The following is a 15,928-nucleotide window of genomic DNA, read 5'->3' as shown; positions in this document are numbered from 1 at the left end:
TATTTGTCCTTTCTCCTTTAAAAGGATTACACATCTCTGCCTTAGACTCCTTATAGGTAAGTGTACTTCCCTGTCCCTATCAGGCTTGCTCATGTGATTTTCATTGGCCAATGACATGTGAGTAGACAAGGTATATGCCACTTAGGAGCAGAAGCTTTAAATGTGATCGTGTGGTTCCACTCGGTCTCTTGCTCTTCTGCGCTCTTCCAAGAGAAAAGCATTTTCCAGATAGGAGCTGCTCCTTCAGCTGCATCCTGGGATAAGGAAACATGTGGGACAGAGCTATAGCAGTCTCATAGCCCACATGTATCATGAGCAAGAAATACATTGATGAGGTAACTACTGAGATTCTGGGGGATTGTTTGTTATGCAGTGAAGCTGACTAATACAGTTACACAAGATTTTGCTGAGATTTGCACAAACAAAACAAAGGAGGATGTGAGTGCAAGAAGATGTTACATTTCACAGTAAGGGCTAGTTTCTAAACACGAAAGAACACACAGCTTATGTAACATGACATTTGTTGTAGAATATGCCCTAGAAAATCATGATATCACAGATATATACTAAATATCTGAGGGAGATTAAGGAGAAAACATTAGTTCTTTAATATCGACAGAGCTTGTTTCAGAATTGGTGTCTTCCTGAATATTTGGTTTGTGTATATATTTTTACATATATATATGTGTAATTACTCAAACATAGTATCATTTTAAATTTTTATTCTCTAAACCCCATTTTTAATGAGTTCTTGTTCTTGCCAACTAAGGTTCTGTTAATATTTTTCAGAAGTGTACGATAGGTTACAGATTATAGCTCTGCATGCCAGTGGGTTTAGTGATAAGTGTTTGTTGAATGTAAATACTACCAGGAGAAAACTGGAGCACCATGATAAAACTTGAGCTAGAATAGTACCTGGTATAGAGTAGATGCTAAAAAATACTTATTGATTGACTGAGTAAATTATAATACTGTAGAGTTTAGGTAAGATAAGGGGTAACTTTGTCCTGAGGTTTGTTTGCTGTTTATTTAATTATGAATTCTCTCCCTTCTCATTCCATAAAGACTCTGGGTCAACTCACTCTGGAGGATGTGCTTCATAGAAGTCATTTTCTTATTCTTTGTTTTCCTACACAGAAAGTGGGAATTGTAAGAGTGAGAAGAAAATATTTAAAATGTTTGGAGAACTCTTGCACTTTATAACTCTATTCCCTTGCCCCTTTTCCCCACTTGTTGAGTATTTGTGGCTTATTGCTGTTGTCTCTGTGATTGATTCAATGTCCACTCTGATGGCTCCTGTTCTGCTCTCTACCTTATGCTGTGCTGGGCATGCCTATGAGTGGAAGACCCCAATTCACAGTCTCGAAAGCTGTGTTGGAGGACAATGAATGGAGAGAATGCAGTCTTGGAAATTTGGAAATAGGTGGGATCCAAAGAGTACCCCAATATAGCATTCGCTTATTGTTCATAAAATAGTTGTTGAATGCATGAATATATACTTTTTGAGACTGCAGAGATGCTTGTATGAAGAGCAGCTGAACACCTGGTGAGGATAGCGATTATTTGCATGTGTCCAGCTGTGTGCCTGTGCCAGGGCTAAGTCTCCTAGGAAACCAGAGTATCACCACATTGTGAACCTGATCTCATGACAGTGGCAAGCAGTTTAGTTTCCTGCCTCCACCAGAGTGAGGGCATACTTGGTGTTAGTAAATTTCATAAATATAACATTTTAGGTATTAAATAGATTTTAATTAAATAAATTATGTATTTCTTAAATTAAATACTTAACAATAATAAACCTCCTTATTTACCCTCAAATATTGAGGTAGTAAGAGAAGAGTAATCATTTAGGTTTATGCCTTTCTGGGTATCAGTATTTAAGAGCACCCAGGAATAGCTGAAGTTGTCTTTTCTCTGTCTGAATCCCCTCCAGTAACTTGCATGCCCTGTAAAGGCAGAAATTACATATGCCTGGTTCACTGCTGGGTCCCCAGTTACTACCTGGGTTCCCTTCTTGTTATAGGCACTAATACAGACTCGATGACTGCTCAGTGAGCTGTACTGAGAGGCCCCAAAGCCATGACAGGCCCAGCCCACATCACTGCTTGGCAGGAGCCACTCCTAAGTCAGTGTTGCCCTGGGGAATCTGAGAAAACACCTAGGTGGATAAATTAGTACATTTCTGGCCAAAAGGCCTCTCTGAAATTTCACTATAAATTAGTTGCAGAAAAAGAGCACTTAAGGTGACTCACGCCTGTAATCCCAACACCTTGGGAGGCCGAGCCAGGTGGATCTCTTGAGGTCAGGAGTTCAAGACCAGCCTGGCCAACATGGCAAAACCCTGTCTCTACTAAAAATACAAAAATTAGCCAGGTGTGGTGGCGTGCGCCTGTAGCCCCAGCTACTCGGGAGGCTGAGACAGGAGAATTACTTGAGCCAAGGAGGTGGAGGTTGCAGTGAGCAGAGATCACACCACTGCACTCTAGCCTGGGTGACAGAGCAAGACTCTGTCTCAAAAAAAAAAAAAAAAAAACATTTGATATTTAATGTTAAACATGGACAGATATCTATAATATTAATAAGACCTTCCATTTGTTGCGTGATAGTATGTTTTAAACACTGATATTAATTCATTTAATGCTCACAACCACTCTATGAGGTCTTGTGGTAGGCTGCCTCTGCGATGGCCCCTGTTGATCCTCACCTCTTGGCATTCACTTCCTTGTATAATCTCTTCTCTCTTTGAGTGTGGACTGGATTCATATATTTGCCTTGAATGAATAGAGTATGTTGAAGTAATAGGATGTCCCCTTCAAGATCAGATTGTAAAACGTCTGTGGTTTCTGTCTTTGGTGCTCCAGCTGCCGTGCCATGAGCCACCCTGTAGAGAGGTCTATGTGACAAAGCACTGAGGGAGACCCCCAGCCAACAGCCAGTGCGGAAGTGGAACCCTCAGTCCAACAGACTCCATTGGATGGAATCCTGTTGGCAACTACGTGCATGGACTTGGAAGAGGATCCTGCCCCAGTCACACCTTCAGATGGGACTGCAGCCTCAGACAGTAGTTGGACTGCAACCTCATGAGATACTTTGAGCCAGAAGCTCCTGGCTGAGTCGTGCCTGGCTTCACAACCCACAGAAGTTGTAGCTCATACATGTTTATTGGTTCAAGCTGCTAAGTTTTGGGGTAATTTATCATACAGTAATAGATAACTAATATAGGTAGGTACTGGTATTATTTGCATTTTACAGAAGAGGAAACTGAGGTTTAGAGAGGATGGAAATGATGGAGCTTCAAATATGAAGCTCCAGCTTCATATTTGAAGGTCCAGGATGTGAACCTTCAAATGTGACTCCAAGGACTGCACAGTTGATAACTGGAATCAGTTTTGGATAATGTTAAGCACATTACTGTTGTTCAGTCCAGGTTGGTGCTGTGCAGAAACTACGTGCTTTCAGACTCTAAAAAAGCTAATATGAGCAGAAAAAAGGATGGTTTCCTCCCAAGCCAGTTAAAGATTTTAAAAGATACACAAGAAAAAAGTTATAGATCATGCAGGCAAGAACAGAGCATTAACATTCCATTTCTAACAAAGATGATCTTAATATTAGAGTTCTCCAGAGAGACAAAACCAATAGGAGATAGATGGATGGATAGATGGATGAATAGATGATAGATAGATAGATAGATAGATAGATAGATAGATAGATAGATAGATAAAGAGAGGATTATTAGGGGAATTGGCTCATATGATTATGGAGGCAGAGAAGTCCCATGACAAGCTGCCCACAAACTGCATGCCTGTAGCGTGGCTCAGTCCAAAAGCCTCAGAACCAGAGAAGCCAATGGTGCAATTCTCAGTCTGAGGCCAAAGGCCCGAGAACCCAGGGTGTCCTGGAGTCTAAAGGCTGAAAAGCCTGGAGTTCTGATATCCAAGGGCAACAGGAGCAGCGTGTCCCAGGTCCAGGAGAAAGAAAGAATTCTCCTTTCCTCTGCCTTGTTCTATGTGGGCCCCCAGCTGATTGGATGGTGCCTGACTACATTGAGGGCAGATCTTTCCCACTCGGTCCACTGACTCACATGCCAGTCTCCTCTGGAAACACCCTCACAGACACACCCAGATTTGAGGCTTTACCAGCTCTCTAGGTATTCCTTAATCCAGTTAAGACCTAAAATTAACTATCACAGCTTCCCTGCCTTCCAGTCCATCACTCAAAAATAACCATTCTCAGCAGTTCCTTCTGTTCTCTATTGCCTCAAAATTATGCAAAACACAGCAAATGTGGATGTACATTTGCATATATAAAAATATTGTGTGTGTGTGTGTGTGTGTGTACGCATATACATATACAATTGACTGTAGAGCAACACAAGGGTTAGGGGCACCGATCTCCCAACACAGTTGAAAATCTGCATATAACTCTTGACTCCCCTAAAACATAACTACCAAAAGCCTATTGTTGATCAGAAGCCTTACCAATAACACAGTCAAGCAACACCTATTTTATATGTTATATGTATTAGATACCGTATTCTTAGAAAAAAGTAAGCTAGAGAAAAGAAAATGTTATTAAGAAAATCATAAGGAAGAGAAAATATACTTACTATGTGTCAAGTGGAAGTGGATCATCCTAAAGGTCCTCATCCTCATTGTGTTCATGTTGAGTAGGCTGAGTAATGGGGAGGAAGAGGAGGGACTGGTCTTGCTGTCTCAGGGGTAGCAGAGGTAGAAGAAAATCTGTGTATAGTGGACCTGCACAGTTCAAGCCCATGTTGTTCAAGGGCCAATTGTGTACACAACACCACACATACACACACGAGTGTGCACAAAAATTTGGGATCATGGTTATTTCTATTATTTATTGCTACATAACAAATCACCCCCAAACATAGTGGTCTAAAACAGTAGCAAGTGTTTCCCAGCTAATTTTTTGTATTTTTAGTAGAGACGGGGTTTTACCATGTTAGCCAGGATGGTCTCAATCTCCTGACCTCGTGATCCGCCCGCCTCCGCCTCCCAAAGTGCTGGGATGTGTTTTGGTATAATTTTGTCAAGGTAGTAGTAGTCGAAATTCAAGCAGTGGAATTCCTGGATCAAAGGGAACATACATTGAAAATTACAATTGCTATTGTTAAATTGCTCTCAGATGAATCTATTAATATTAGCAACATGACCACCAGTTAACAGTCCCCATAATAATATTTGTGAGTTCCTTTCTCCACATATCTTCACAGGCACTAATTATTTTAAAAACTTTATAATTTTTGCCAATTAGGTGAACAATGGTATCCTGTTATGATTTGGATATGCATTCTTAATTTCAAGTAAATGTGCTTATCACACATTTGTGTGACTTTTCTTATAAGCTGCCCATTCATATTCTTTGCCCAATTTTTAATTTATTGATTCGTGCCAGCTTTTCTTTATTGGTTTGTACCAGCTTTTTATAATTTAAGTAAATTAACCCTGTGTTTCTCATATATGTTGAAGTATTTGCCCTGATTGTCACATTTTTAAAGGTAATTTTGTCATACAAAAGTATGTATACTTCTATGGTATTAAATTTATAATTTTTTAAATCTGTGGCTTCTACACTAGAAAGGACTTCGCTATACAGAGATGATCAATAAACACACCCATGATTTTTTTAATCTTATGGTTTCAAATTTTACCTTTAAATTTTTTATCCCCATGGAATTTATTGGGGGAAAGAGTATGGTAAGAATGAGCTTAATTTATTTTTTTAAGTGGCTAGCCACTGGTTCCAACACCGTTTGTTGAATAGCTCTTCTTTTCACCTCTTATAAGCAGCCCTTACTACTTTCACCTGATCCACACTCATCAAGTGTCTAATGCTTACCCCTTTGGGTAGATGATGACAATGACCTAGAATTAGGGCAAAAGCTACTGTTCCTATAAAGAGAAGGCCCTTCATATAACTTCTTACTACAAGCATATACATGCCCTACCTTAGAGGCTAAGCCTATCTGTCCACTCACCCCCACCCCCAGCCTCTCTGAGATAATTTTCCTCATGCATATTTGGCAATTCTTGCCCACTTGATTTTTTTTTTTTTTGAGACAGAGTCTCGCTCTGTTGCCCAGGCTGGAGTGCAATTGCGATGGCACGATCTCGACTCACTGCAACCTCTGGCTCCCAGGTTCAAGCAATTCTCCTGCCTCAGCCTCCCAAGTTGCTGGGATTACAGGTGCCCGCCACCACGCCCATCTAATTTTTTTGTATTTTTAGTAGAGACAGAGTTTTGCCATCTTAGCCAGGCTGGTCTCAAACTCCTGACCTTAGGTGATCTGCCTGCCTCGGCCTCTCAAAGTGCTAGAATTACAGGCATGAGCCACAGCACCCGGCCAGCACTTGATCATTTTTTGGGTCAGTGCTCTAGGCACAATCACTCTGTAAGTCACTTTCACAAAGCGCTCCTCAAGATTATTCATGTTCTCCTCAATAGATGCAGAAAAAGCATTTGACAATGTTCAACATTCTTTCTTGATTAAAAAGTCTCGACACTTTAGGTATAGAAGGAAATTTCCTCAACATAATAAAGGCTGTTTATGAAAATCCCAGAGATAGCAACATAAGCTATGGGAAAAATGGAAAGCTTTTCCTCTAAGATCCAGTACAAGGCAAGGATGCCCATTCTTGCCACTTCTATTCAACATAGTATTGAAAGTACTAGCCAGAGCAGTCAGATAAGAAAAAAATATGAAGGGCATCTAAATCAGAAAAGAAGTAAAATTATCCCTATTTATCAGTGACATGATCCTATGTGTAGAAAACCCTAACAACTTCACACACACACACAAAAACCTGTTTAAACTAATAAATGAATTCAGTAAAGTTGGAGAATACAAAATCAACATACAAAAATCAGTACATTTCTTCACAACAATAATGACTTATCCAAAAAATAAAAAATAAAACAATTTCACTAATAACATTAAAAAGAATAATATAATTAGGAATAAATTTAACCAAGTAGCTGAAAGACCTGTACACTGAAAATTATAAAACATTGATAAAAGAAATTTAAGATGACACAAATAATGGAAAGAGATCCCATATTCATGGACTGAGAGAATTAATATTGTTAAAATGTTCATAGTACACAAAGCAGTATAAAGATTCAAAGCCATCCTTGTCAATATTCCAATGACATTTTTTACAGAACTAGAGAAATCAGTTCTAAAATCTGTATGGAATCACAGAAGACCCCAATAGCCAAAGTTATTAAGAAAGAAAAACAAAGTTGAAGGCATCATACTTGGTGGTTTTTAAATTTTACTACAAATCTATAGTAATCAAAACAGTATGGTATTGACATAAAAACAGACACATAAACCAGTGGAACAGAATAGACAGTCCAGAAATAAACCCAAACATATACAATCAACTAATTTTTGACAAGAGCACCAAGAAGGTCCAATGAAGAAATCAGTCTCTTTAGTAAATGGTGTTGGGAATGCAAGATATCCACATGAAAATGAATGAAATTGGACCCTATCTTACAACAGACACAAAAATCAACTTAAAATAGATTAAAGATCTAAGTTAAGACCTGAAACCATGAAACTCCTAGAAGAAAACAGGGGAAAGCTCCTTGGCATTGGCCTTGGCAATGATTTTTTTGAATATTACATCAAAACCTCAGGCAACAAAAGCAAAAATAAATAAGTGGGACTATATCAAATTAAAAATTTTCCACACAGCAAGGAAAACAATCAACAAAATGAAAAGAATAGAGCCTGTGGATTGTGAGAAAATATTTGTGTACCATATATTAGTAATTGCGGTTTTTGCCATTACTTTTAATGGCATTTATGGCAGTTTCTGCCATTATTTTTAATGGCAAAAGCCACAATTCCTTTTGCACCAACATGATATTTGATACAGGGTTAATATACAAAATATGTAAGCAACTCACACAACTCAAAAGCAACAACAAGAACAAATAACCCAGTTAAAACATGGGCAAAGCACCTGAACAGACATTTCTCCAAAGAAGACATAAAAATGGCCAACAGGTGTATGAAAAGGTGCTCAGCATCGCTAATTATCGGAGTAATGAAATCAAAACCACAATGTGATATCACCTGACATCCATCAAGATGACTATTACCAAAAAGAAGAGATAAAAAGTGTCGGAGAGGGTGTGGAGAAAAGGGAACCCTTATACATTGTTAGCAGGAATATAAATCCGGACAGTCGTTATGGAAAAAATTGCAGGGGTTTCTCAAAAAAAAAACTAAAAATAGAGCTACCTATCATATGACTCAGCAATCTCTCTACTGGATATATGCCCAAAGGAATTTAAATCAGTACCTTACAGAGATACCTGCTCTCCCATGTTCATTGCAGTATTATTCACAATAGCCAAGATATTGAAGCAACCTAAGTGTCCATCAACTGACGAATGGATAAAGAAATTGTTCATCACAGGGATTTGGTAAAAGCAGCTTCCCTGTGTTAGCACAACTTATTGAGGGATTGTAAAGGTCAGCCAAAGGAAAGGATACAATCATGATCTAACTCAGACCCAGACCAGTATGGCTTAAACATTTTCCTTAATCAGTATGCTTTTATGCACATGCACACACACACACACATAGTGGAATATTATACAGCCTTTAAAAAGGAGATACTGCCATTTTTGGCAACATGGATGAACCTGGAGGGCATTATGTTAAGTGAAATAAGCCAGCCACAGAAAGAAAAATACTGTGATTCATCTTATATGTGGAATCTAAAAGAGAAGTTAAATAAGTAGAAAAGAGACAGTAGAATGGCTGTTACCGGGGATGGGAGACGGAGAAATGGGGAGAGGTCAAAGGGTGCAAATGTAGGATAAATAAATCTAAAGGTATGGTGTACAGCATAGTTAATAATATTATATTATATACTGGAAATTTGTGAAGAGAGTAGATTTTAGGTGTTCTTATCATACACACACAAAAAATAACTATGCAAGATGATGAATATGTTAATTTGCTTGACTGTAGTAACAATTTCACTCTGTATATGTATGTCAAAACATCATGTTGTATGCCTTAAATATAGACAATTTTGTTAAAAAGGGAAAAACTACCAATGAATAAAATGGAATTTTTAAAACACCATTTGTCTCTGTAGAGTTGAATCACTGTAGGAGTTGATATTGACGTGACCCTTCTCTTTGTGAAGGCACATGGCACTTCGCACTGTGTCATGAATCTTTTTGGTTTGGTGGGGTGGGTACCCCCAACCTCTGTTTATGTGATAAAAGCTAGGATTATGCTGAAGGTCCCTTTACCTCATGGTTGTTTTTGTTTTTTTCCATTGCCTAATCTAGGCTGCTTGGAAAAAGTTATGTTGGTGCTGGGATTCAGCCCTTGCCTGGACAGAGGTGGCCACTAGAGTCATTAGCATGGACATTGGCACCAGTGACTACATAGGTCCCAGGATCATAGCCAGCGACCTGGGGTGCCTCCAGAGACCACTTGAGAGGTGCAGAGACTGTGGGCCAGCCCCTCATTCTTGTCTGAGACAGTGATGCCCTCCCCACTCAGTAATTATGCACAGCTAGCAGAGGTGGGAGCTGGGTTCTCCCACACCCTGCAGCAAATCGGAAATCCCAGGGTGAGGACAGGAGGATGGAGTTGCTGTGTCAGCTCAGCACCCACTCCTCCTGTGTGCCCAGGTAGGCTGCTGAGATCTCCCAGCACTCTGGGTGGGGCAAGAACTCAGATTTCCACCTGAGGTTGGAGAAGCTTCAGAGTTCAACCCCTGGCCAGCAGAGTCCTGGGAGAGAGGGCAGTGCTTGCAGATAAAATCTCAGTCAATGGGGCTGTGCAGGTGGCCCCAAGGCCTCTGGCTCCACAGATAAGAATCAGAAGCACAGCCACCTCAATTAGAAAACAATTTGAGTTATCACACTAATTAAAGGGGTCTGCAGGCACAAGACCTGACTAGATCTAGATCCCTAACGTTAACAAAAATCAGATGGTTGAGAATAAGAATTTCACATAAATAGAAATACGAAAGTATGATGTGCAACTGAGAAGTTGCCATGATTTTTTCTTTTCAGGCTGTGGATAATTTCCATCATCAGATACATTATTTCTGATGGGGGAGGGGTGGGGGGTGTGAATAGGGCCACTGACTTTTTTGTTCATTTAAAATCACTATAATTTGCTGAAGAAGGTTGAATGACTCCTACATTTTTTTTAAGGCAGCTCTGAAATGAATGGCTTCATTTAATCACAAAAGAAGGAACACCAGCAAGACCACCCAGGCCCCAGCTCCAGTTTTTCCTAAAGAATTTGGCCGCATCTCCCTCTTTGAAGGCAGAGTTTCATCTTGTAATTATAAGATTCCTTTGTTTCTTTAATGATCCTAAAGCACTGGTGTCATCTGAGGGAAATGACCTTTTAGGTAACAACAGCAATCATCACTGGGGGCTTTCCGTGTAAGACGACCACACTGAAGTCACAGGCTATGAAGCTGTCCTATAAGAGGCAGGTGAGGCTCCCCGGGCAGGTAACAGGTGGGGAAGAGGCATCCAGACACATATTGTTCTGTGGTTCACAAAAGGTGCGACCACTGCTGTCTACAAGAGGCTGATAAAAACTATTTTGCAAAAAGAGAATCATGATTGTTTGGATCTTGAAAAGTTTAAGGGTCCTCCTCCCCTTCCCAGGCGGCCATGAGCATCTGAGGCCGGCGCCTGTGGCAAGACGTAGCAATGAGCCACCAGGTCCCTAAGGTACTATGTTGCATTTCTCAATCTGACTTTGTTTAGTTTGGGGAAAACATTATTTTTTTGGTCCTGAAAAAAAAAAAATCACTGTGGTTTCTCTCTTACTCCCGCCCTCTGTAATCGCCGCTTGCAAGTTTCACCATTTTCCCAGAAAACCAAAAAAATGAGGATGCTGGGCAGACATTCTTTGTTTCTTTTCTTCCATCTCCCTCTGCCCCAGGCTGTCTCGTCTGCCCACTGTCCCTACACCTCCTTCCTTCACGCTGGGCTCGCCTCCTTCTCCTTACTAGATTTCCTTTTCAGAATCCAGCTCAACCCTCACCTTGGTAAATAAGGCCTCAGTAGACTTAGAGGTAGCTCGAGTCCTTCCGACCATACGGTGCCAGCACACCCTTGGCCCCATCACAGGCTCAGGCTCAGCCAGCTGCGGGCAGTTCACTGCTTCCTCTCTGCAGCACCCCCTGGTCATTCTGCTTGATGTTTTCCTTCTCCCTGTGGGCGCTTGTAGCTTATCAACTCACTCATCAACCAACAGCTCCTGAGCTCCCACTAAGGATCGATTGCACTGTGCAATATTATTTTGCACCTGCCCTTTGGAAGCCTTCTACCGTCATTTCACATGCATAGGCACGCAGGCTTCTCTCCTCCACCACATGTTGTCAACTGACCTATTCCTGTCCTTTCTACTCCCTTTACCAGGGTGGTGTCAGGAGTGAGTAGCACATTAGTCAAAGCCCCTGGATTCTCTTAAACGGTTCTGCTACTGACTCACTATGTGAGTGTAGACAAGTCACTTCCCTTTCTCTGCCCTAACTTCTCCAGCCATAACATGCTCTCTGTAGTCTGGAAAGAACACAGCTAGAATGAATGGGATGTCCTCTATACACAGGGCAACTCCATAACTCATTGTCCAGCTTTCAATTTTGAGAACAACAGGGGGTGTTTTCATGTGTATAACAGGACAGGCTTAAACAGGTTTGTCCCTGGCAAACCCAGGGTGTATGGGGCATGCCAGTTTCTGGGATCTCAGGTAAAAATGGGGATAGGAGCAGGCATTCCTCAGCTTATCACCTCCTAGTTCACAGAGATAGAACATCAGTAGCTTGCTGCAGTCTGAGCTATTAGGTTTGCTCTAGGGAAGGAGGCAAGAAATTCAGCCTATCTTTCATACATTTCCGACCTGTGTGCAAAAACAATCAGACATAACTCTCCAACATCCACAGGGTGATCTGACACATGGTGGGTAAAGATGAGCAAAACTGTTAGAGCGACAAAGAAGGCTCTTATCTGTGCATTATAAGTCCCAGCCTCAAACATGCCATGCCATGCCATGCCATGCCCCTCTGAAATTTAAACCACCCTGATACCAAGCACTTGCCAATTTCAGGTGTCTAAAATAACGCCTGGCCAAGTCAATTAAGTCGGGCCCAGAAGAAGAGCTAACAGGACCCCAGCGTGGCTCTAAGGGGTCTTAGTAACTTCTGAAAATTCAGAAGTGGAGGTGTTTGCATATAAGAGCTACATCTGGGCCCGCAGCTCTCAGGGCCCTTGAGTTAATTCCTTCTGGGGAGGAATATCCAGGCAGGAATAGAGAACCAGGATGTAGCATGCAACTACGATGAGGAATCAGCAGAAACAGAGCCACCCATGCTTGGCTCAGAAACCAATACCAGGCGCTAGGCAGGAATTCGCCCCTGGGAAGCTGTTGCTTAATCCTCTAGTTCCTCAGGTTCCTGGCCTCCTTGACAAAGGCCAAGCCAAACAGGGATCCCAGGTGAGGCCAGGCTGCCCAGCCAGTGCCAGCTCATTCAGGATTAGACTAGGGCTGGGAGGAGCCCAGGCAAACCTTCAGGATGTCAGGCGCTGAACAGAATCCCAGAGGTAGGCAAGTTTCTGCAGCTCCAATAATCCAGTGGAAAAGTGCTAATTTCTCAAAGGCCTTTCATCAAAAGGCCCAAGTAGTCTTTGGCCTGAGTCTAGCTAGAACCACTGGGATCTGGGATGAAACTGAGCAATTGCAGGTATTGCTGGGGAGTGAAGAGAGGTTTGGCTACAACTGGGTCCCAGTTGACGGGGTCACAAGGATCAGCCAGTTCCTAGGTGCAGAGTTGGGATCTGCGGCCTTTGCCCCTAAGCAGCCCCACTGATACCTCCAAGGAACTGTTTTAGTATAAAAGGGAGGGGGAAGGGAAAAGTTTATTCCATTATCAAAGGTGGAGGGTAGGGAGAAGAAGAACAGGAGATGGTTGTCTGAGTGTATTTATTTTCTTCTAAAATGTAAACTGAACTGGAAATGCCTACAGAAACACGCAAGCACTTTGATCATCAGCCCACTGGGTGGGCAACATGTCTAATCTCTGCTCTGCCCTGCGCACTGCAGGCACTTGACAGCTGTATAACAACATCTCCACCGTGGTGGTGGCCACATTAATTGGCTTTGTGACATTCATCAGGGCTTCCTTCTTGTTAAAAATGCATGGGCTGCAGCTATTTGGAAGGACACCAGATATATTCACTCTAGGTAGAAAACATTTCTCCTTTCTCCAGGAACTCAAATGGAGCACCCCAGATCTTGAGGAATACAGAGAAGCGAGTGGGCAGACAGTCTGTGGTGGCAGAGGTGGGACACAGAGCCAAGCTGTCCCCAGGTTAGGTGTCTCAGATGAAGGAAGTACCCCAGACTGCATTTCCTCCTGGAGTGATTCTGCCGTTATTGACTGTGATGGTAAAGAACTGACTGTGTATTTTCCATTTATTTACTCCCATATATTCTCCACTTTAATGCAGGGAGGTAAGATTAGGGAGTTGGCCCATTTCGTCCCTTTGATTTCTTGTCACTCAGCCCCAAATGCAGAAGCTCAGTGGACAAGCTGCTCCCAGGGAATGATTAACAGCTTGAACATTACAAGGGGGTAAGAGTTGATGGTGACAGGTGAGAGAGGCCAGTGGGGGAGGAAAGAACCAGTACTGAGGAGGCTCCTCCTCAATTCTGTTCAGTTTTTAAAACTGGAGTTTTTTCCTCTTAGTTCCTTCCCTTGGCGTTGAGGCTGTCCCAGTAGACACAGGGAGGTTGGGGCAGGGCTGGAGCACTGCGGATGCTGTGATGAGTGAGAATGAGTCACCCTCTCAGGCCTCTTTCTACTTAAGCAGAGGTAAAGGCCCAGCTTTGTAGTAGCCGGAGTATGAGGATCCCTCGCACTGATCTGTGTACAATGGGCCGCCGGCAGGCCCAGAGACCCTCAAGTCTCATCCCCAGTTGTCTACCGAGCTGTGCATGGCCAGCTTCCCTGAATTCACTCCAAAGTCCCAGCCAAGCCCCCTCTATGTGTTACAGGTAGTTAGGCATGAAAGGGGCAGGAGAGAGCTCTCTCCACCACCTACTAGAAATTTCGGGTGATGATTCGGCAATGATCGCATCACCTCTCTAAAAATGACAATTCCACCGCACCAGAAGAGACCATTTCCTGATGGTCCGCACCTGTTAACATCAAACTGTCAATTGAATGCAGGCCTCAGGGAGAAGCAACTTCCTGGGCATGCGTGTTAAGAGACAAAAAATGATGACGTTTGATGACCACTCCACCAGAAAAGGGAAGAAAGCCTGAGGGGCCTGCGTGGACCTCCGTAAACACACTGCGCATGCTCCATTCCAAAGGGTAAGGCGAGCACTGCGCATGCGGGAAACCCACTTTGTAAGGGAAGAATCCTGGGAAAGAGGCAAGCCTATGAAGTCCCAGGATCAAGGTTAAAGACCCTCTTTTTTACTGTCTTCTTGTGCTCTCTTTTCTCTCTTGGACCTTCAGGCGCCTGCTTGGGTCTCTTTCAAGCGAATTTTCCTTTCTTTCCTGTTCTAAAGCCTTTTAACTAAACTTCCACTCCTGCTCTGAAACTTGCTCGGTCTCTTTTCCTGCCTGACGCCCCTCAGTCGAATTCTGTCTTCTGAGGAGGCAAGGACTGAAGTTGCTGTGGACCCATAGGGATTCGCCGTTGGTAACTCGGGTCTCTTCCACTGCTGACATATGTAGCAAGTCCCGTCTTCGGGTTGGCAGGCACCACGGCTGACACCACATGCGCAGAGAGAGGGGAAAGACCAAGAAATGACTCATGACATCGCCCTCGTCTCTGGAAGACAAGATGTTGGTCTCATCAGGTGCCCTGCAGTGTTCAGTGTTGGCTGCAGCCAGAGCCCCTGCAATGCAGACCAGAATGAGGGAAAGCCGCTGGAAGAGGCCTACAGCATTTTTTATTAGTAAATCCAGAGAACGTGTTATATAAAGTGTAAGACAATCACCATTGCATGCATTTATACATTCACTCATTCAGTAAGGAATTTTCCATTTCTTTATAAATGAGTAAAAGGTACAGGCTGGGTGGCCTTGGACAGTATCCGATTAATGAAAGACAAATTTGAATAAAAATGTGCAAGGTCTCAAATACCAGGTTACTTACTGCTTTTCTGTATTCAGAGGGGAGCCATTGAGAGTTTATAATGAGAAGGAAAACAAACATGATTTTCTGGTTCCTAATACTTTCCCATGGACAGTAACAGTTTGCCTACAGATTCGGCAAACCATGGTGTTCTGTAAGATGCCTGGATTGTTCTGAGCACCCGGACACTGGCTGCAAAGTTCGGGGCCCTTCGTCCACCGGGGTCTGTCCTGGTCCCTAGGCGAGCTGTGGCAGGGTCTCTCTGGCGGTCCACACAGTGGCCTGTGGCAGGCGATCAGGAAGGAGAGGCAGAGCAGCTGGGGGAGCACTGGGATGACCGAACCTCTCCTGCTTAGGTTCAGGGGCCCTCCCTTCAAGGTGCGGCCTGTGTGACATGGATCCACAGCCTGGTAACCAAAACTGGCACACCCAGCACAGTCACCTCCGCGGCAGCGCGTGACCTACATCAGCCAGTCAGCAGCTCTTACTGAGGAGCTCCTAGGTCCAAGTGCATGTGCAGCATGACGGGGAGGGGGGCTTACCTACATTGAATTAGCAAAGTGAGATATACACACATGAGAAGTTCCAGAAGCAGCAAAGGATCACGGATGGTTGCGGAAGCTGAGTGGGGTGGAAGGGGGGACTTGGAGAGGAGGTGGCACTGGAGCTGGGAGTTGAGGGAGAACCAGAGTGAAATTAGGAAACCCGAAGATGAGAGGGTGTTTTGGGCACGGTGAGAAAAAAGGAA

The 15,928-nt window shown here is 43.0% G+C and overlaps 1 long non-coding RNA gene across 1 annotated transcript; it reads left to right on the top strand.

The window, feature by feature from the left end:
• Positions 1-449: 449 nt before the first annotated feature.
• On the top strand, positions 450-15,045 carry LOC115835082. Its single transcript, XR_004030000.1, has 4 exons — positions 450-655; positions 9,346-9,584; positions 10,229-10,354; positions 14,262-15,045. It is a non-coding gene; the product is annotated as an uncharacterized LOC115835082 (long non-coding RNA).
• The last annotated feature ends 883 nt before the right edge of the window (positions 15,046-15,928 follow it).

The sequence above is a fragment of the Nomascus leucogenys genome, chromosome 5, assembly GCF_006542625.1.
Source record: "Nomascus leucogenys isolate Asia chromosome 5, Asia_NLE_v1, whole genome shotgun sequence".
Taxonomy (NCBI): domain Eukaryota; kingdom Metazoa; phylum Chordata; class Mammalia; order Primates; family Hylobatidae; genus Nomascus; species Nomascus leucogenys.
The sequence above is the reverse complement of the archived record's forward strand: the minus strand, read 5'-3'. Positions and strand labels throughout refer to the sequence as shown.